The sequence below is a fragment of the Cryptomeria japonica genome, chromosome 6 (assembly GCF_030272615.1).
Source record: "Cryptomeria japonica chromosome 6, Sugi_1.0, whole genome shotgun sequence".
Classification (NCBI taxonomy): domain Eukaryota; kingdom Viridiplantae; phylum Streptophyta; class Pinopsida; order Cupressales; family Cupressaceae; genus Cryptomeria; species Cryptomeria japonica.
Window position 1 is genome coordinate 52,956,396 of NC_081410.1, and position 22,536 is coordinate 52,978,931.

The window sequence follows — 22,536 nt, forward strand, 5'->3', positions numbered from 1 at the left end:
TTAATTAATAGGAGAAGAGGGTTAAGATGAATTAATTAAATATTAATTTAATTAATTACTAATTGATGGTTAAATAATCAAATAAATACTAAGTATTCATTTAATTAAGTGGACAGATTTATGTGACTACAGCATTTACTACCAAAGATTCTGAAATACTTAATTGTAGGTGTATGACCATATCGTAACTCATAAGGTGTCTTACCGGTGTTTCCTTTGATATGAACTCTATTGAATGTGTATATCGTCGTTCTCATAGCTTCTTTCCAATAGATATGATGCAAATTAGCTTCCATCGTCATAGTTCTGGCCACATCCAAGATAGTTTTGTTCTTTCTTTCCACAACACCATTCTGCTGAGGTGTCCGGGGTGCAAACAATTATCTCCTTATCCCATGCTTCTCAAAATAACTATTAAATTTACCAGATGTGAATTCACCACCCCGATCTGACCTTAAGAATTTAATCTTCAACCCTGTCTCTGTCTCAACTTTATCTTTAAAGATTTTAAACTTTTCGAAAGCTTCAGATTTCTCCCTTAGAAAAGTAACCCACATCATTCTAGAATAGTCATCAATGATTAGCATGAAATATATATACCCTGAAAACTCTTTATTCTAGTAGGACCACACAAATCAGTATGAATAAGATCAAGAACATCATTAGATTTGCCTTGTATACTCTTAAAAGAAGTTTTGACTTGCTTTCCCATTTGACATTCCTTACATACCGGATTATAGGGCTTCACAATCTTAGGTATATCTCTAACAACCTTAGTTGAACTGATCTTTACAATGCCATCAAAATTCACATGACACAACCTCTTATGCCATAGCCAACTCTCATCAACTTGTGCAATCAAACATGTCTTCTCACCAAAGTTCAAATGAAAGATGTTACCTTTAGTCTATGTACTGGTTGCAATCTCCAATCTAGATCTGTTAATGATTTTGCATTTTCCATCCTTGAACTGTAATTGAAATCTCTTATCCACCAACTGTCCTACACTCAAAAGATTATGCCTTAAACCTTCAACATAATAAACATTATCAGTGTTATGCTTACCATCCAATGATATAGTTCCTCTTCCTCTGATCATACATGCTTTGTCATCTCCAAATCTAACCAGACCACCATCAAATTCTTGCAAAGATAAAAAATTCCTTTTATCTCTAGTCATATGATGTGAACATCCACTATCTATCACCAATTCATCCTTGTCTTCAATTTTAGCAGCAAGGGCATTTTCCTCATTTTGAACAACAAGTGTCAGAGCATCTTCCTTGATAGCTAAAAATACCCTTTCCTATCCACTGCTGGATCCACTAGCTGAATCTTGTGCCGGTTCATCATTAGAATCAGTCACACCTTCCTCATCCACATAGTAACATGATTTGTCTTTGTTTCTCTTGTACTTATGCTTGTTTCTTGATAATCATGGTTAGGCCTAAAATATCTTCTAGCTTCTCTTCAAATCTTGAATTTCTTTCAGGACATCTAGATGCAAAATGGCCTATCTTATTACATGCAAAACATTTAAAAGGCAATTTTCCTTCATACTTACTTCCTGTCGGACTTTTAGGTACTCTTCTAGCAAATAGGGCTTCAAGTTTCTCAAACTCATCATCTTCTTTCTTCATTTCCTCCAGTTCCTTCAAATATAAAGCTTTCCAATCACTCTTGCCGGTTGATGATGTAGATGTGTGAAAATAAAATTCAGTCTTTGCAGCTCCTTGAGGACCAAATTCTTCAAGCTCAAAAGCAGATAATTTTCCAGCCAAAGTATCGTTGTTAACAAAAGTGTTATCCATTGTTCTCAGCTCATTACTTGTGGTAGCCTTAATCTTGTAAGTTAGTGGCAAAGCTCTCAATACTTTAGAAACAATCTCATCTTCGCTCAGAGATCAACCATAGCATTGAATTCCCATAACAATTTTATTAACTCTTTCCATAAAAGAAGTAATCCTTTCATCTTCTTCCATCTTCACATTCTCATACCTTACCCGGTAACCATCAAGTTTAGCAATTTTAACAGTAGGGTCACCTTCATTCAAAGCCTCCAACTTATCCCATACAGCCTTCATAAATGATTGGTCGGTTAATCCCATAATTTTCTTATCAAAAAGTGCGCTTAAGAGTGCTTCTCTAGCTCTACAATCCATTTCAATGTCCTTATCCAAGGTTGTCAGAGGAGGATTGCCAGATGCCAGATTATGAGGAGTATAGCCTTTCTCTATGACCTCCCAAATCTCTTTTCCAATACATCTCAAATGAGTTTCCATCTGAATCTTCCATACCCTGTAATTTGTTGAATCAAGCTTAGGGGTTTCTCACCGAAATACAAAAACCAAATACCGGAATAACAGATATAACAATTAAGCATGAACATAAATCACAGAATAATTACCAACCATCCATAACACATAACACCATGATCTGTACGTGGAAAACCCGGTAAAGGGAAAAACCACAGTGGGAAGCCTACCCATAGTTAGATAATACTTTTGCAGCAAGTATGCGATTACAATAAGAGGAGCTTGCACATGAAGGAAGGCCAACAACCTAGAGTGCACTGCTCATCACAAAAGGAGCCTTGCTAACTACAAAATAAATCCAGACTACAATCCAAAAAGATGAATGAACTGGAAGAATAACATCTCCTATGCCCGAGTATAGTTGCAATTAAGCTCAATACCGAAGGTCTTAAACCTCTTTTATAAACCCAATTCGATCACCTATGATTGACCAAAACCTCTGCATATGATTACAACTTTATTCACACACAAATAATCCCATAACCTTTTCCTACCACATATATGATCTACAAAGAGATCTTACATCATATTTATACCAACCTGAGACCTAAACAATTAGGTCGACCACCTAAAAGATAATACAATAGATCTGTTACATAATCCCGCAAATCAATGATAAACCAAGCCGGCCTAAGATGAAAACAACATAAACCAAACAATAAAGCCAACCGGTGACGCATCGGGAGCATCAACCAACACGTTACATAAACTGGTCCATAACCTAGCAGAATAACCACCGAACCCAAAATAGGTCGCCATAAGACAAATGAAACACCACGATCAACTGGAACACGAACATGATAACCATCAGCATCCTGATAACCTTGTAGAAGCCACACCAACACCACTTATCAGATTCATCAAAAGATCTTCAACAAAACGTTGTCGGTAAAACCCTTACCGGTAACCAAAAGGCTTACTAGAACATATGATAGCATCCATATCATCAAATCCCGAACCAACTAAATGTGATACACATTAGGAACACATGAATAACCAATCCAAACCAATTCCAACAGTCGGACCAAACCCGGAGACAAATCTCCAGATCAATGTATGAAAGATCAACCACTCTACCAGAAGTCGGTAGATAGCAAAACAACTAGTGTGGACATCAATGACAAACATCAATGCAACACATAATCAATTCCTCCAATTTGCCAACATTAACATCCTAAGATAAGTTTGCCAGGCCCCATCTTGCAAGAAATATATAGAGTGTACAAAGAAAACACATAGTGCAATATTCACAAGCATTTGCATTTTTATAATAAAGATAACAACTTACATTGCATCCATTGATCGACCCATAACTATTTATTACATTAGTAATGCTATTGTCATATTTTCTTTGGTATTTGTCAACAAAGTCAAAGAGATGTAAGAAATTTGCAAAAATTGGACAAAAAATGTGAAGAAATTGCATCGTTTGGAATGATTGAAAAGAACACTAGAGTAAATAAGATTGGAGTCCTTTAAAAATTATAGAGGCATAGCAACAATCGTTTCTCTTCCAAGATTCGATCCAGGATTGTTGGTATCAATATTGTATCCTTGTTCAAGGGTTGCCATATAATAACTTTGAGGAACTCTACTTGCAAAAAAAATGATAAAGCAAAGTCTACATAATGAGTATGAATTAAACAAAAATATAAGACTCAATTTTATGTGTCATAAGAGTAGGCTATCTAGGATAACAATCACATTGCATAATTATGTAGAAATGAATATGCATTGTTGATGCTATAAAATTTTCTCCCTTTCTCTCTGTCTAAAAAAAAATGAACATGCTAGAACTCATGTACATAAGCCAAAAAGAATCATGATCAAGAACTACAAGTAGCTCAATAGAAACAAGAAAACTAGGTTCTAATTTGAACCATGCTTGCATAAATTTCTAAATATTCAACAAGCAAACTGATTCTAGTTGGAATACTATCTGTCTAAATTTATAATAAATTTGAATAAAAAAATAAATAATATAAAACTTTTCATCTACTTCCTAGAACAGACTAAAATTCAAAAAAACCATGATTGCGTAATAGAGCCCCTAGTTTCTAGGTTGAGTCCTTCACTATCTAAATTTTTAACAATATAAGATAGGAGATCAAAAACCAAAAAGACCTATGCAAAATGTATAAACATAAATCTTGAAATAAATACTTTTTATAATGTTTTTGTAAGAATCTGAAAAGGATGAACTAAAAATACTGATTGAAAACACATTGTACAAACAAATATTCTGGCTTAGAAACATTGTAGTCAGTGATGCTTAGTGTTTGCCTCCCAAAAGTATTATATTTAAGTGTTAAATATGACAAACAAAAAAATAATAAAGTCTTACATTATTTTCTTTTAATAAAGCTCAATTTTAAAAAAATAACAATTCTAACAACATAGTTTAAACTTAGTAATACTCAAAAAGGGATTCCATCATCCAAAAAAGAGCTCTTCATAAACATTTATGATGATCATGTTTTAAAGGAAGAAAATGCACTGAAAATATTCGGAATCTATATATTCATTGCTGAACTATATAGTTTAAAAATATGTATCTATACAATGCTGAAGCTTTTTCAAGTTAGACAGCAACCCGATTTCTTTATGTCTCATCATTTCTTTACCCAACACGAGGCATCAAGGCCAAGCTACAAGGAATTGAATAAATAAAAAATCTCTCTATTCTTCAAACCCAAAATGCGATTTCTTCTGTCTTCATTTGCAGTACTGTGGAAACTTTGGACAATATCCCACAATCATGCTTATCTAACTTTTGTAAATCAATTTGTTGAAAGTTCAGTGCATGTTCTTCAATGCCATGTTCTCTCTACAGGATAAGGAATGGCAACTGTGCTGAGATGTTGAATCGCATCCTGATTAGGACAACTTTTACAATCAACATAAAAGCATTGAAAATAGCAGGAAGAACATGCCCAGTGACAAAAACCTCAAATCTGGGTAAGAGCTATTCCTTTGGCCTGCTTACAGCCACTGATAAATCAACTGGTGATTTTCTTGTTGAGGAAGCAAATTCACTGAAGAAGGTACCACGCCGGAGTCCTTGAAATTTCTTGGGCTCATTCTGTTTTATGAAAAGGCACTTGAATTGTTTGACATAACACCTAGAAGAAATGTGATATTCGTGGAATGCCCTAACTGTATGATATGCAAAAAAAGCTTTCAAGATAATGCAATTCGCATGCAAAAACCCAATCTCCAAAACTTTTGCCAGCGTCCAACCTACTTGTGCCGAAATGAGAATTTCCACCTTAAGGAATGGAATTCCATCAAATTCGGGTTCTAATCTTTTGTGTGCATGTGCAAGGTAATCTTAATTTTAGAGTAGGGATTTCAAGTTCAGATAATGAGAGCTATACACATACTATTTATTCAATCAGCACTTCGCACATCTGATGAATTTACATAGATTGCTGTAGGTTGCACCTTGTTAAACTAAATTCGTCCACAACTTAGCCCATCCCCAAAAAAAGTCATCATATTTATTCCCCCATTTCTCTCATCTACCCATCCAAATGCTACCCTCATTTCTTTCTATCAACCGCATATCCATCTTATTTTCTTCAGTGTTAGACCGTCTAAGAAACTATCCTTACCAAATCTAAACCATAAGGGTCCATCTCATAATCATAATGTTTTTAAAACATAAAAAAACTCAATCCCAACACTTTAGTGGATGGAATCAAAATAATAAACAAAAATACACAAAATATAAATAAATCAAATACTAAATAATCATCAAGTAATACAACACAACATCTTCATTAATCAACTGATTATAGAGCCATACACCTGGAATGCTAAACATTCCAACTTTCTTCCTCATTAATCCATTGCTCAGTCACAGATATGATGATCGAGACACTACATGATGCCTCTTTCTAAAAGTCTTTAGAAGCTACATGGATAATTCTAGAACTTACATAGTTTATTCCTAAGTTACTGGGTTCGCCTCTGGCCCCCTGGTATGGATCTTAGTTCAACCGGGTCCGTGGTACAGGTCCAGTTCGAACTAGGTTCGACCAGGGTTCAAAAAACCCATAGTGGGTTCGAGAAGGGATACATAAAGAGATAGAGAGAGATAGTAAGATGGAGGTAGAGAGATATGGATAGATAGAGAGAGTGTGTATGTGTGAGTGAGAGTGAGATGGAGATATATGGTTACAGGTAGAAATAGAGGGAGTGTGTTTGTGTCTGCATGTGTGTATGAGAGAGAGAGAGGAGGAAGAGAGATAGGAAGAAGATAGATATGTATGGAGAGAGAGGGAGAAATGGAAGGGGAGATGAAGAGGTTGAGAGAGAAAAATAAATCAAAATGTCACATTAGATTGTGTAAAATTTTTAATTTGTGGTTAGCAAACAATTTCACATACATAGAAGTAACCCATACTTGTGAATTCCATCGTTCATAAAGTAATATTGTAGATTTGAGACAAAAAATAACTAATGAGAATATTTTCTTCAAATCCAAAGTTTTCAATTAAGTGAAAAGCATGTTTTGAAGGGGCCCTGAAACCTTTTTACAGAGAGATAATCAAAAGATAAGACATTAAAGACCAACTAGATAGAGCAAAACACAAAAAAGAGACAGCTGGCAAAGACAAAAAGCCAACAAGAAGCCAAAAGAGGCAAAGGGACAGCACAAAGAAAACTAAGGGACAGCCACGAGCAACAGACCCTAAGAAAGGTTTATGATAAGCTTTGTCGCTTCTTGCTCCAGCTGGATGATAGAGGCAGCAGCGCTCTTCAGTTCCTCCAGCTCCTTGGCATGCTGGGTCATCTTCCTAGTACTAGCTCAAGTTATTTTGTGTAAAGACGTCAATCTAGGATCTAAACCTAAACTACTCTTTATTCATAAATAAACTTAAATTTCAAACTTTAAGCATATTTAATACAAGATATAAGAAAACATCGAATATGGATATAAAAACATTCATAGATATATCATTATAATGCAAATGAATAATACAATTTTCTCACTTAGAAGTCCTTATTTCCTACTTAGGCTTCCAAATTGCCTTAAAAATATACAAGAAGATGCATTCGTCGATCTTTAGTCTGAGTCGCTTCCTTCAGTCCTTTGAACGCAGACGAGAACAAGAATCAGGCGCTTTTTCCGCCCAACCTTGAAGCTTACGCTTCCCCGGAATTCTTGGTCAATCAAGAATACCCGACCCTGCACGAATTGTTTTAACCAAAGAATTCGAAAGCAAGAGGGAATCTGGTGCATGCCTAGATAATATATGCATTTTCTTTTTTCTACTTCATTCTAAGAATCAAGCATTCACTATCATACTAGGATGTGGTAGAGAGCATAAATAAGGAATTTCCATCATTTTCTACGGATAATTCAAATAATAACTTGGTCGAGTATAATGCCATGCACAGCAAAATAATAGTTGGAAAAAAGCAACTATTCTCCCTAAAAAAATCCACATTTGGCACCCGTCCCGAAAGGTAATTTTCTAACTCAAGCTTAACCCTAGCTTGGTTCCCTCAAACACAAATTCAATTGAGAATACAATCTTTCTTTTTAAACAAAAATAGAGATATCATTTTCCTTACTAATCATTACTTGTCTAATATATCTATTGAAGACAATCTTTCATATTTTGGAAAACGATAAACTTTCATAAGCAATAATCTCATAATCAATCTTTCGACTAAATAAGATACACACAAAAGAAGGTGTTATACATGTATGAATTTAATCTCATATATAACCAAAAAGTACGCAAACACATTCTTAAAATAGAATTAGAACTAATTATTTTGGACAAAATACATTATTAACAATTAGTTAACATCTTTTTCTCTATATACTTTTCTTCTATTCTAAAATGATTTACAATGCATTTGAAATAAGATAATGACATATGAAACAAATTTGGATAATCATACATAATATCTAAAGCTTCTAATTCTATACATTCTCATACCAAATAATAATAAATAACAACCATAAACAAAGGAATGTAAACTTGGTCCGGTTTGTACGACCTTGACGTTCTTTCGTCAAATAGTTCCTCACCTTGTTCGCAAGTCTCTCTCAAAACTATTCGTATCAAATCTATCTCTATTTCTCTCTTCGATATTATCAAAGTATTTTCTCCTCTACTCTATCCTTCTCTTCTTGATTCTCTCGTCCTTTTTTTTTGCTAGCGAAGAAAAGATGATCCTTTCTTCTATCTTCTCCCTCTATTTATCTAATTTTTCCCTAAGATTACTCCTTTATTAAGGGCTCGGTGTTTGCAAAGGTTTAGAAATCTTTTACCTTCATCTCCTCTTACTCTTCCACGTCTGAGAGAGATGGCATCTTTTGTTATATTTCTGCTATTATTGTGCAAGATTAACACCACGATAGCAGTCTATCTCTACGTTACCTCCACGATGTGAGTTCATCTCTAAGTTGTCTGCTGCTTCTATTCTCCCTTGATCGTGTTTACAGTAATTCTTATCGGTCAAATAGGGAGGTTGGAAGATATAACAAGCTCTTATGTGTTTGTATTTCACAGTTTCCTTGCTATCTCTGCCAGGTCTACGCCACGTTGAAGCTCACTTTGCTTGGTTTATGCCACCACTACGGTTCTTTCTCTTGTTGCGTGGAATGGAGAAGTAAACTGGGGTTTTAAACATGTGCAATCGCAATTTTATCGCTCCATGCATGGCCACGTTCCCTATTTTTTTCTGCTCCAAGTTCACTAAACTGTTTGCATGCTATTTACCCACGTTGGAACTCTTAATTCTGCACTTAATTTCACTAGTCTATGCATTTCCTAACTCTAACCATGGTCTATTTCCTTTTCATGCAAAGTTCCCACATTAAAATCATCCAATCCATGCATTTAGTCGCTGGTTTAATGGTCTTCATTTGGTCATGCGACATAGTCGCTTTTCAAACTAAATCTATCCCGACACCTTTTAAAATGCGACTATCTAATATAAATAATAAACTTAGAAATATTCAAAGTTTATAATTTATATTCCTAATTTAATATATATATATTAATATTCATAATATGTTTTATGTAATCGCTTTTATAGCGTATGTCCATTTCCGTAATGATTAAATTTACACTTTCACCTATATATATATATATATATATATATATATATATATATATATATATATATATATATATATATATATATATGTAATCGATAAATTTCAAGTTTCCTACCATCTATATAACAATGACTAATCAATTTATAAACTAGGTCATATTATTCAATTTATTCAACGACTAATTAATCATACTAAAATATTCAATATAAATCATGAACTATATTCACTTTTGAATATACAAGTTTATAATCTATTCCTAATTCGTACGACTAAAATGTAATTCCGAAAACCAAACATAATCGATAATTTCACACAAAGCAAATGAAATCATGGAATCGCTATATAATTCAATCATTAATAAATCTTTCATCCTATATGGTCGAATTTAACATAATATTTCATTCATAAATGCAAAGATAAATGTATATGCAAATGTGGTGTGTGAGATTCCCTTTTTCCATCGAAGTCATTTAGTTAAAAACAAGTCTACCTGATTCATGTTCTCGCCTTCGACCTCGTTCACCTGATCCTGCATCACTTGCACTCGATAGTTTATCAGTATTGACAAACCCAAAAGAATATTAAATGTCGAATTTCATATCAATTGCAGGAATTAAAATGCATGCAATATTTCCTCACACTAGATTATGAATGATCTAATCTATTTTAATTTCAAAATCACATTAAATCTTTAAAATGCACATTATTAAAAAATATGATTCGTGACATTTTGCCATGACCAGTAGTCCCCCCTTCAAGAGTCAGAACCTTATCCTCGGTAGTATCAATAGTGTTCTTTTCCTGATGGATTTGTTCCAGTTTGCCGATCATCATATTGAAGTTGTCGGCAGAGGCTTTTAGAATTTTTTGGCTTTGTTATCCAATTTTCTTCATGGTGTTCTCATGATTGAGAACCCGCTTCTCCATATCACTGAATCTAGCCTCCACAGCCTTAAATTGAGAACCATACACTCTAGTGATAGCCTTTGCATCGTTGATGGCTTTAGTCAATTCAATCAAGTAGTTAGGCAGGGTACTGAGCTTACCTGTTCCAACAGCTTCTAAGGTATTCACTTTCCTGGATGAATCCTCCTGCTTGTTCTTCAAACTATCCATCTCCGAATAGACCCAACCAATGACCTTGCAGAACTCCATCATCCCACTCTTCGTAGTATTCAGCATGGTTAAAGGAGAGTTTATGTTATCAATGTTTATCTTAGGGGCAAAATTATCCAGGGTCTCCACGTTAACATCAGTAGCATTGGGAGATAGAGTATCACCTTCCTTCACCGTCTTCCCATCTTCTTCAACATCATTTGTCCTTTTATTGGGATCCTGAGGATTGGGTTGGATATTAAGAAAATCATTCCCTTTATCCGGGCTGATTTCGGTGATGACAGGGCTCTGCTTGTTTTTTCTTTTTTGGCGGTGGGGTAACATAATCACTATCAGTCTCCATCCCCTCGTCATCCTCTTCATCATCTTCAAGCCAACTTTCCTCCTCCTATACCTTACTACTTTTTCCTTTAACCCCTTTTCTAGCTTTCTTTTTTTTGAACCCAGAAGCCAAATCTTTGTCCTTCTCCTTGCTAGAACCATTAGCAGAGGTAATCTTGTCACCATCATCTTCTCACTCGGTATCAGACCCCTCGTTTTCACTATCATTTGAGTTCTCAGACTCATCATCTGAATCTGAAAGCTCAGTGATAGAATGCTGCATAGAGGAGACCTTGACATGGTTGTATAAAAGCAACATTAACCCTTCATGCATGGGAGGGTTATTGTCCAGATTAGCCCTAAAATATAGTTGGACAAGCCAAGGTTGGATGCTCCTTATAGAAGGATCAAGAGGTTGGGGCTAGTGGAGGCAACCATCTTTCCACAATATGTTCAAGCCCCTGAATTTATTATGACTATTGCACAGTTCATGCTCCTTCATTAGGTATGGGATTTCAAACTAAGGATTATAAACAACTACTAATTTCAGGCTCCTTCATTGGGTATGGGATTTCTTCTAGCAATTTGATTTTCGATCATTTCGGCCTTTGTCTCTTCTTCAATCAACACTTAAAGGACCACTGTGAATTCATCTTCATCGTGCTCTCAGGCGAAGTCAATTAGGTCAAAGAGGATGTCATCTTGCATATGTTCAATATCGGGTTGTATCATCGGGGCTTTCCTTTGAGAACCATCTTGTTTGTCGTCTAGAAAAACTAATTACCAAGGTTTCTCCTTATAGCTATTTCTTCTTGCAAGTGTTGTTCATGATTTTCGGCTTGCTCTGCGATTTTTTTCAATAAGGTGATGATCTTTCTATATCCAGCAAAGCTAGTTTGTTGTTTCCATGCAAGAGAGTGCAACCCTTGGATAATATTCCCTTGCTCACTTTCCAGCCAGTTTAGGTCAAGATTAACAATTGGTAGTTGGTTACCAGAAGGCAAAACCATTCTGACAGAAGAGTCTCATGAAAGCATGTGTTACTTCAACCAGTTTCAAAGGGTGGTAAATTAAATTTCATCTACAAAGGAAATAATATCAGTTGTTATGACTCATTCTGCCACCTTTACATGCCTTTAACCATTTAATCAAAACCATTAATGAGGGTATTTGTGAATCTTCACTTGATTTGTTTCTTGGGATTTGTGTGATGTATGACTATAGGCTAACTTAGAAGCATGCAAAAAGAAATTTGAATTCTTTGATACCCCGATATTGACTTACAAGGGAGTATTGGTCATCATGAAGAAAAAGGAATTGGGAATGGTGCAGATTTCTAGTTATCGTTCGATTGCCCGATAAATGACGGTCTCTCCTTTGGAATCGCGACATCGGGTGATTTTGGAATTCAAGAACCTTGAAACATAGTTCCGATGCACTAAGGTTTCACTGATAAGGCATGACTGATAGAGAAAAATTGCTAGTGAAATAAAAGCAAACATTTAAATTTTTAAAAATGAAAGGGGTGCTAACAACCATTCAAGGAATTTATTGCCAGGTTTAAAGCAAGTTGATTTGGAATTTTGTGAAAATTGAGTTTATGGAAAACAAAAGATATTCACATTTCTTAGAGTTGGGAAAGAAAACAAGAGTGAAAAGTTAGAGCTTGTGAATTCAAATGTATGGGGACCATCTCTAGTATCATCTCTTAGTGGTTCTTATTATTATGTTACTTTTATTAATGATGCAACTACAAAAAATTGGGTTATTTCATTCCCAAAATTTTTGATATATTTGATACTTTTAAGAATTGGAAAGCTTTGGTTGAGAGTAAGAAAGGAAATAAGTTAAAGTTTCTCAAATCAGATAATGAAGGTGAATACTATAGTAAAGAGATTGATTGTTACTGTTCATACCATGGGATTTGTAGACAAAAGATAGTTCCAAGAACACCACAATAAAATGGTGTGTATGAAAGGATGAACAAAACATTCATGGAGTGTGCAATAAGTATGAGATTGCATGTAGGATTGTCATTACAATTTTGGGCAGATGTTGTTTAATAAACAAAGAACTTTCAAGTTCCTTAGATGGTGGTATTCTAGATGAGGCATGGACACGTAAAAAGGTAAATTACTCATTTTTGAAAACTTTTGGTTCTAAAACATTTGCCTTTATTGACATTCAAAATAGAATAAAGCGTAAGGAAAAATTAAAAAAGAGTACCTTTATTGGATACAAAGTTCATGATTTTGGTTATCATTTATGGGATTATGGGAACCATAAAATCATTAGGAGTAGAGGTCATATTCGATGAAAAGGTCATATAGAAAAATCAATTGTAGGGAAATAAATAGGAAAAGGAAAATATATAATATACCATGTTTAATGAAATCCCAAAAAATGGTTTCCAAAGGTGCTAGAAAATCAAAATATTCAACAACTAGAACCACAAGTCCTCAAATTCTTGCAAGAAGATCTATAGGATAAGTAGACCCCTAGGTAAAAGCACAAACCTGTGTCACATTTTAGGTCAACTAGATAATTTTGGCTGAAAACATTTTAGCCGAAAGTGTTTCAACTGAAATTATGTGGCAGACAAATGGCATCGAAGTGGCACTATAGTTTTGGATGAAACAGTTTCAGCTGAAAATATTTTGGCTGAAACCCTTTTCTATAAAAAACTGTGTTGAAACCCTTTTCTATAAAAACCATGTCGACCAAAACCCAATTTCATTTTTTTTCCTTTGTAAATTTTGGTTGATGAAAAATTTTAATGTATTGTTTCAGTCGAAACTATCTATGTTGCATCTTAAGTGGCATCCACATCATCATTTTTCAGTGAATTCTTAAACTTTTCACTTATGTTGTATTTTTCTATAGTCAATAATTCTTTTCAAAAATCTAAAAATACCCTTTTGTAGAGCTCAAAGTCAAGAATCTAGACATAATTTTTTAATGTTTTGATTAATCTTAATATGTTTTATTTTTTAATATTAAAAGTAGGTTTTTTAAATTTGAGAAAAGGCTAATTTGAAATTAAAAAAAAAAATTAAATCATATTAAAATATTTTACAAAATATATTTTTCATTGGAGGATGGAATCTTCTCCAAATGGGTATAATTTGTTTCTTGATAATGATAAACTTAATAGACAAAAAGTGATGCCAAAAGAAAACTATCGAATTCAACTATGTTGGATGTTAAAATATTATTACATGGAAAATATACATCAAAATTTAACTTTTCCTTTTTTTGCACTACATATTTATGGGACCATTTATTTGGAAAATTGAAATCATGAAAAAATAAGTTTGTTTTCATTTATTTTTTTGGTGACACTGACTAGACCCCTTGATTTTCAGCATTTTTCGGCAATAAAAAATCTGCCTTTAAATATATAAAAAATATCAATATTTAAAATAAATAAAAATTGTAGGCATAAACATCATGAATATATCTACATTTCATTAGTTTACATCACTTTGAAATTCAAATTAGAAATGCCACTTTTATGTGGTCGAAGTTGAATAATTTTAGTCATGTTGGCCACTTCCTTTATAAAAGTGTGACACAGGTTTGTGCTTTTACCCCCTTGAATGATAGTATCCTTCATTGTATTATGTATTGTTGATTCATTCTAGTGAACCAGAAAGTTATGAAGAAGTAGTGAGTAGAAACCAAAAAGATGTTAGAACAAAGAATTAAAGAGATGAACCCTTGATGTTGAAGTTGCAAACTTCTAGATCACTAGCAAAAAAAAAATGATGTCTTCGACAAGAGAGTATGCAATAATGAGCTTGCTTGAATATTGAGATATGAGATATGTTTTTTTTAATGATAAGCACAAACTACGGGTTTTGGACCTATATACAAATAGGTGTAGGCGGCATAAAAGAAAGGCAACCAAACAAGGGTGCTGACACTATACAAACTCGGGTCAAGCAAGCCAATAACAACAAAACAAAGGGCCACTGTTAAAAGGCCTACCCAACCAACAACAACACAAAAGCATAATCCACCTCAAAAATGGGGAGAATCACCCAAAACTCGACATGGAAGAGTTTGGGGGTGGGAGGGGGAATTTACCTTTATGCCTATGGAAAACAACGATCTAGACAATACTATTATTAGGAACATTGCAAGAGGGGACACGCGGGGAAATCCCCTCGGAGTGTCTATCAGCACCTAGAGCAGATTGTAGCAGGAGCTATAGGCATAAAACCCTCAAGGCCTATGGAAGCCACACCAATAGGATCTAGAGGGGCAACAGAGGCTAGAGCAGCAATAAGAGGCACAACCTCATCCTAGGAGGAGAGAGAGAGAGAGAGAGAGAGAGAGAGAGAGAGAGAGAGAGAGAGAGAGAGAGAGAGAGAGAGAGAGAGAGAGAGAGAGAGAGAGAGAGAGAACAATCCCAAGCTAGGTGACAAGTTGAGAAGCATCTACGACAACAAAAGGGGAGGCCCTCATAATCCAATGATTGAGTTCATGGCCTATCCCAAACCATAAGAACCACATCCCCGGGGAGAGGCATAGAGATGTCAATATCAATGAAAATGCGAGCAAAAGTAGAATGACCAATGAAGGACGTGGAATCATCAACCTTCAAGAATTGGCCAATAGAGTTGCCAATGGCCTCATAACAAGAATGCTCCCTAAAATAAAAATGAAGATTAGGAAGATTGAGATGTTACAAATATACAAACATCTTAATTATATAAGCAAGGTGTAATGAAGTATGGCAACTACCCTTGATACAAATATTGAATTCCTACATAACTAGAAGTAAATGAGGTGAACATGGCCCCATTATAACTATTAGAAATGACACTTAAAGCCTAAGTTAACATGTGAATAGGTTCCCACTAATGTATAGTTAAGAAATAACCTCATTCGCACTAACACCCCCCTTAAGTGTAACTTAGGGAGAAAAAATTATTATTCAAATGAATGCAAAATGCAAGATGGGTCTTAGCTACTAGGCCATGTTAGGTACTCATGTACAAATGATCTCTCATTAACAAAGAAAGGGAGAAATCCCAGTGGGACAAAACTCTCCCCAAAAGAGAGAATGCAAATAAGATCATATACTAGTGCTAGAGTGAGTGATTTATGGAGGTCTCATCTATACCCCCTAAGAACTACATCCATCATGAAGATACAATACAAGAACCACTTCAATAAAGGGAGATATAGAGACTACATAGCCCCCCCACCTCCCACTCCCCGCCAAATTGAAGTGTCTTCAAAGCCACTGAAGAATCTCTAAATCCAAAAGAGAATCCAATGACAACAAACCACTTCTCCCCTTAGGAAGAAATAAATCCAATGGTGTGTTGAAGAATCTCCATCTTTGTAAAGAAGCGAGAGGGAAGAAGCCTCACAAATAAAATCTCTAAAGAAGGATTAAGTGCCTCTAAAGATGTCTCCTAAAAATTTGGAAGAACCCCAATCAAGGAAGAGACAAAGATTGAGAAGACTTGAGAACATCCTCCAAAGAAGAATCTACAAATATGAGGGTTACCCCCTGAAGCATGTCCTCCAAACCCGCAGAAGAAGAATAACAATCCAAGTCTGTAACACTCGAAACGAAGCCATCTTGCAACCACAAATCTAAAAATCTTGATATATCTAAAAGTCCTAAAAACCTTGTCAACTTTCAACTCTAATAAGGAATAATTATACGATGTTGTCTTACCTCAAGGTTGATTATTCTATTTTTTATTATATTACAATATTATGACAACTATGCCCACAAACATCTCTTACATTGTGGAATCTCTATTGTATTTTTACATATTGTTATTATTATCTTGTTACATGAGAGGTGTAACCTATGGTGATAACAAGGGAGAGAAGCACTGAATTGTGACAATTAAAAAAACTATTTTGAGGCAACATCTAATTTTATAAATAAAAGCATAGAAGATAAAATTGTTTGGTTACCATCATCAACAGGGTCTTATTTAGTAAAATAAGGTTATAAGCATCTAGTTCATAAGAACAATGGAATCCCTTTGAGAAGATATCAGTTTTGTTGGACTATTGAAGGCTTGCAAAAGGCAAGGGTGTTTTTATGGCTTGCACTCAAAAATAGTGTTATATAGTAACAGATTATCTGCTCCTGGCATAACGCAACCATTTAACTGTGTTTTTTGTCAACAAGAAACTGAAACTACAGATCACCTACTTCTTCATTGTTCTTTTGCCTCTCAATGTTGGGAGTGGATCAAATCAAAACTACTTTGGTAAACACCTCTACATTCCTCTTTACCATTGTTGTTTGATTCTTGGCCCGTTCTATTCTGTGATTCATTTTTTACATGCATATGGACTATTTCCCATGTAGTGTTAGTATGGAACATTTGGTGGGATTGAAATCGAAGAATTTTTAGAAATGAATCTAATGATATTCATCACGTGATCTCAAAGAAGGAGCAATCAATAGTAGAAACGATAAAGGCTCATGTTACAAAAACAAAAAAATTGAGTTCCCCTTATACATCATGTGATAATTTAGCTCTATCACAATGGAAGAATTTATCTCTTCCATTCAAGGGGAGTTTAATGTTTAACATGATCAATCCTATTAATAGAAAATAAATTAGATGGAAGGTACCATCAAAAGGCTTCCTCGAGATAAACTTTGATGGAGCAGCAAAGGGGAATCCAGGAGTTTCTGGTATTGGTTTTGTAATTAGAGATCATTGGGGGGCTTCATCAAAGGGGGCTTTGCAAGAATCCTTGATGGCACAAACAATGTTGCTGAAGCTCAAGCTGTCTTATTGGGTCTTCAAATGGCTATCTCTCTACATTTGCCAAAAATTGAAATAGAAGGGGATTCAATGAACATAGTTCTAGCTTGTAGGAGTCCAAAAGTAACCAATTGAAAAATACAATATATTATGCAGGACATAAAAACTATCATTTCAAAACTGGAACAATACTCTATAGTCTATTGCTACAGGGAAGCAGCTAATACTATAGTAGATTACTTGGCTAATTGTAGCTGCAATCTGACCCATGGAGAAACAATTGTTTCTGAAGAGGATGTACGTAATGATTCCCAACTCATGTCAAAGTTACAAAATGATCTTCCCAATCAGTAAACAGGTAGTTAAGGTAGACATGAGATTAACAAATGAAATTTGGCACATGGGCCGCTTTTAAAATTAATTTGATGGGACTTATTCACCTGTGTGATGCAATTATCTTTATATATTGGCAACTCTTCCTTAAGTTTTCCTGCAAATAGCACATGTGTGAATATACAGGTGGTCAATCATTGTTTAACTTTAGTGGTACTCTTTTTTGCCATGGTTCTCCCGCTTATCACTCAAGATTTTCATGTACTCTCAAATGTGCCATTATACAGGTTTTTAAATTTGGCATATTTGGTACTGCCTTACGCTAGCATCCTTTGTTTTCCGATTCAATCGTTCCTCCTATCCTTTCATTGGAGAATGTGGGATTGCAATCTCTCGCATGTGCAACTCCACAATTTATGGACTTCAAGTGTTGCATTCTTCATCCCATATTCCAGAAGCCAAAGGTTTTCAGAGTTAACATTCAGGCTTATATCATATTGCTCATTCTTAGTAAATTTGAAGATTGTCATTCACAACATTAAGGCTCAATTTGGTTCGAAAATTTTTATTACATCCATCCTGTTGCGGGAAGAAGTTTTGGGATTCTCTGCTTATATCTTCAAATTTGTTCCATCACTAAAGGTATTTAGAAATCTTTTCTCGTCTCCTTTGGCACTAGAATTCTTCTTTACATGTGGAGTATAGGATATCTTTATCTGGCCAGTTTTTCAAAGTTTCTCCTTCTCTTCAGTAGACCCCTTTGAATGCGGTTCCTTGGCAATGTTGGGTTTACTACTCAAAAAATGGCATCCTGACTTTGATCCCAAGAAGCATGTTTTTAAGTAGGTCTCTATTTTGATCATGCTCCTTAGATTACAATTAAAATAGTGGTAGGAAGTGTTGAAGGGCATAGCTAACTCATTTCAGTGGTTCATTACATTTGATTCAACGATCAAATCTTGGAATTGTTTGGTGTCAATCATGATTTGTGTTAATTTGGATGTTGATAAGGTGCTTCCATCTTGACCCGCTCCTGGGTTCTCGAGGGTTCAACCTTTGAATTCGGGGGATAATAAGGAGATGGAGAAATGGACCAAACCAGAGCAAGGAAGGATCAAAATAAATTTTGATAGGGCGTTGCGAGGGAATCTAGGCATCTCAGGTGCGGGTTGTGTGCCCTGTGATGAGGAAGGGAAGATCCTTTTCAAAGGGGTGCAGAGGCTGTGAGATGGGACCAATAATGAAGAGAGGTGCAAGCTGCTTTATTAGCGGTAGAATTGGCTGAGAACATAAAAACTCTGAGAGTGCATCTAGAAGGAGATTCGAAAGTGGTGATATATGCAATTGTGAAAGGAGCTTCAATGAGTTGAAGATTGAATAAAGTTATTTCCATTATTCAATCAAAACTTAATATTTTCTAGGATTTTCGAATTTCTCACATTAGAAGAGGGAGAAATGCGGTGGCAGATGCTTTATCCAATGTGGCATACACGTTGGATAATTGGGTGACACGTTGGTGGGGAGGTAATGATGACATAGTATAGTGGCATGCTTAATCGGATTGTATGACATGTCAGTTAATGCGATGTGGGAGAAAAGGACGCCTATTTCTTTGCCTGAGGACTTGGGCTCGCTTGAAGGTGGTGGGCAATTAATGCTGATTATTTCTGCAATGGCGACAGAGGGTGTGGGAATTCATTTATGAGGAGTATGGAAAAATGTTTTTCTGTCATAGCGTATGGTGGAGGTTTCTGGTCCAAGATTGAGCTTTGCATTGACAATGATAGTTGGCAATTCGGAGAAGAAATGGAGGCAAATTTCACACTCAAAACAACCAAACTCTTGATTGCGTTCTTGGGGCCGGTTTCAGAAAGAAGATTGAGGAATATGTTTCGGTCCAAGGATCCTCTGTCAATTCAAAGTGTGTTGCTGGTTTTGGGAGAGGAATTAGAGGTAATTGGGCACCACTACCGCACCAAGGTAGATGTTTATTCTCTTATCTTGGCATGGGGGCTCAAGTTAGATTCCTCATGTGCAGATGTCGGGAGGGTGATGAAGGCAATTGTGCTAGTGGAATACCTTGAGAACCTGGAATCTTTGTTGGAGTGGGTTGTTCCAAGGCAAGGCTTTGATGTTTCAGAGGAAATTTGTGTGTTCCACCAAGAATTAAGGGGCAGATACATCCGCTTTCTTAGACAACAGGAAGTGGTGAAAGCCAGGTTTAGGGAGATGGCAAGGAAAGGGTGGGAGGCACTCAAATTTTTTGCTCAAATCATGGAATTAAAGGAAGTGATCAGACAGGCTCGAGAGGAAGCAGGGGATGTAGAGGTGGGCAGTCGGAGGCTTCGTCCAAGGATAGGGCACAAGAAGGCAGAGGTGGCGAACGAGAAACCGGCCTTGGCAATCATCCTGGATAGCCTGTAATTTGTCTTCATTGTGTATTTTGATCGAGATTTGATTCCCGTTATTGTTTTAGACTATGTGGTTTTTTGTCTTGGTATCGATTTACTGTTTTTTGCTAATCGATACAGTGTTTTTTGGATGGGACTGTAATTTTGAACTTATGTGGGATGGTTGTCTGAGCTAGAAGTCTGGGTGGGTTGTTTTTGATGGTTTTTGGGTGGTTTTGGACAAGTGGTATACTTCTGAAGATGTACTTTCCTTTCTTCATTAATAAAATCTAACAATATCGATAAAAAAAAAGTTGTTTCCATCTTCACAAGTTATCAAATCCAACTTAAAGGAATGCATACAACAATTTGTTTTTGAAAAAGTGCACTATTCAAAGGCAAGAAAGTGGATCATGCATCTATACAATGTTTGAATAATCATAGACACCAAAACGTATGGATGAAGGTTCAATGGATGCCTTCTCTTCCTAAGACTAATGTTGAGATGCCCATGTTTTGAAGTGGCAAGGAGGCTACCTTGCCTATAACTAGGGCTCTTAGAAAAAAATCATCAATTTACTTCGATGATTAGGAATCAACTTGAGGTGGGCTATTTGGTGAAATTTGGCAACAAGTAACCTATGGTTGGTCCTTTTAATTCAAATTTGGCTCTAAAGCATTTGTTTCACCAAGAAGAAAATGTGTATCAAGCAATTTGTAAGAATGTTGTGAGGGTCCAAAGACCCCTAAAGCACTAAAATTCCATGCAACCTTGAGCTAGGCAACCTTCAATTTTGGCCAATTTGCCTCATGTTGGTTGGTCATTCTTCCTTGTGAGGTGTAGTTAGTTTTCTATTGCGTTATAGCTTTGGGATTTGTCTTTTGGTGTTGCTTGCCTTTTTCTTATTGAGTTTCTTTGTTGAGCTTTGTTTCATTTGCAAAAAGGTTGAAGCTCTTCTAAAAAAAACCCTTCTACCCTTCGAAAAAATGAAAGAAAAAACTAATTCTTTTGGAAAAAATGGATTAAACTTTTTGAAATATATATTAGATGGAATAAAATAATGATGATGTTGCGAATAATGAAAAAGAGACAACATAAAAAAGGACTATAATGTCAACAATGATGAGGTGGCTATGTGGTGGCAACATGTCCACAATAATCCCTTGACTATTGATGCCCCTGATGACAAATCTTCTCAAAAAGTTGGGTCTTCTTATTCCCCCTTCAAAACATGTTATTGAGGGTATTTCTCTTGGGGTTAGAGTGGATATGATGTGTCTGACTAATACTACAACCCCTTTGGCTCCTATTAATTTGCCCCAATCTACTCCAAATTCCATTGCTCAACCTCCCATTTCTACAAATCATATTATCCTTTGGCTTTGGTAGAACACATATTTGCTCCTAAAGCAATTGATTGATGGTTGGCATCTCCTACTAAACATTCCTCTATTGGTGTTACAACCATGGATGAGCCCTCTAAGGGGGCATTCCAACACCCCTCAACCCCTCTCCTTGATCCAAGGAGTTAGAAGATTACACTTTACAATTGTTCAAAAAAGAAAAAAGAAGAAGAATAAAGAAAAGTCTTCCGAAATGTATCTTCCAATGGTACACCAAAGTAAAGGGTGTGAAATTGAGTAAGCTTGGGTTCAACATAATTGAGGTTGGATCCTTGCGTTTGTTTTGTGCCTGGCAACTTGATTGCATTTGCATGTGCATTTGTTATAGTTTGGCAACTTAATTGGAATTATTTTGTTTTTGTCCCATCTAGAACTTCTTGTGTTGGTTTCAAGCTGTTTTATCTTTTGTAACTAGGTTTATGTCCCCATGAAAACCAACTTGTCTTTAATCAAAACAATGATAAGGAATTATAGAAATAAGTTTCAATCAATTTGGCTACAAAGAAACAACTTTTAATATCTCAATTTAATGGATATATTCGAAAGAAAGTTACCAAAAACAAATGTAATTTTTAAATTATTATTTTTTCTTAATTATAAACTATTTAAATATGTAATTAACCAAAAATATATATATTTAAATTTTTATCTAACTCGTCATCCATCAAATGTATAAAGTACTCCACAAAAATAAAGAGACATACAATAATAATCATTTTGTCTTGTCTTTCATAATGCTTATTGAATGGCATTCAACTTTCTTAAGTTCTTGTATCCAAGTTATTTCAGTGAGCTTCTTGTGTTTACATTTTGCTGCT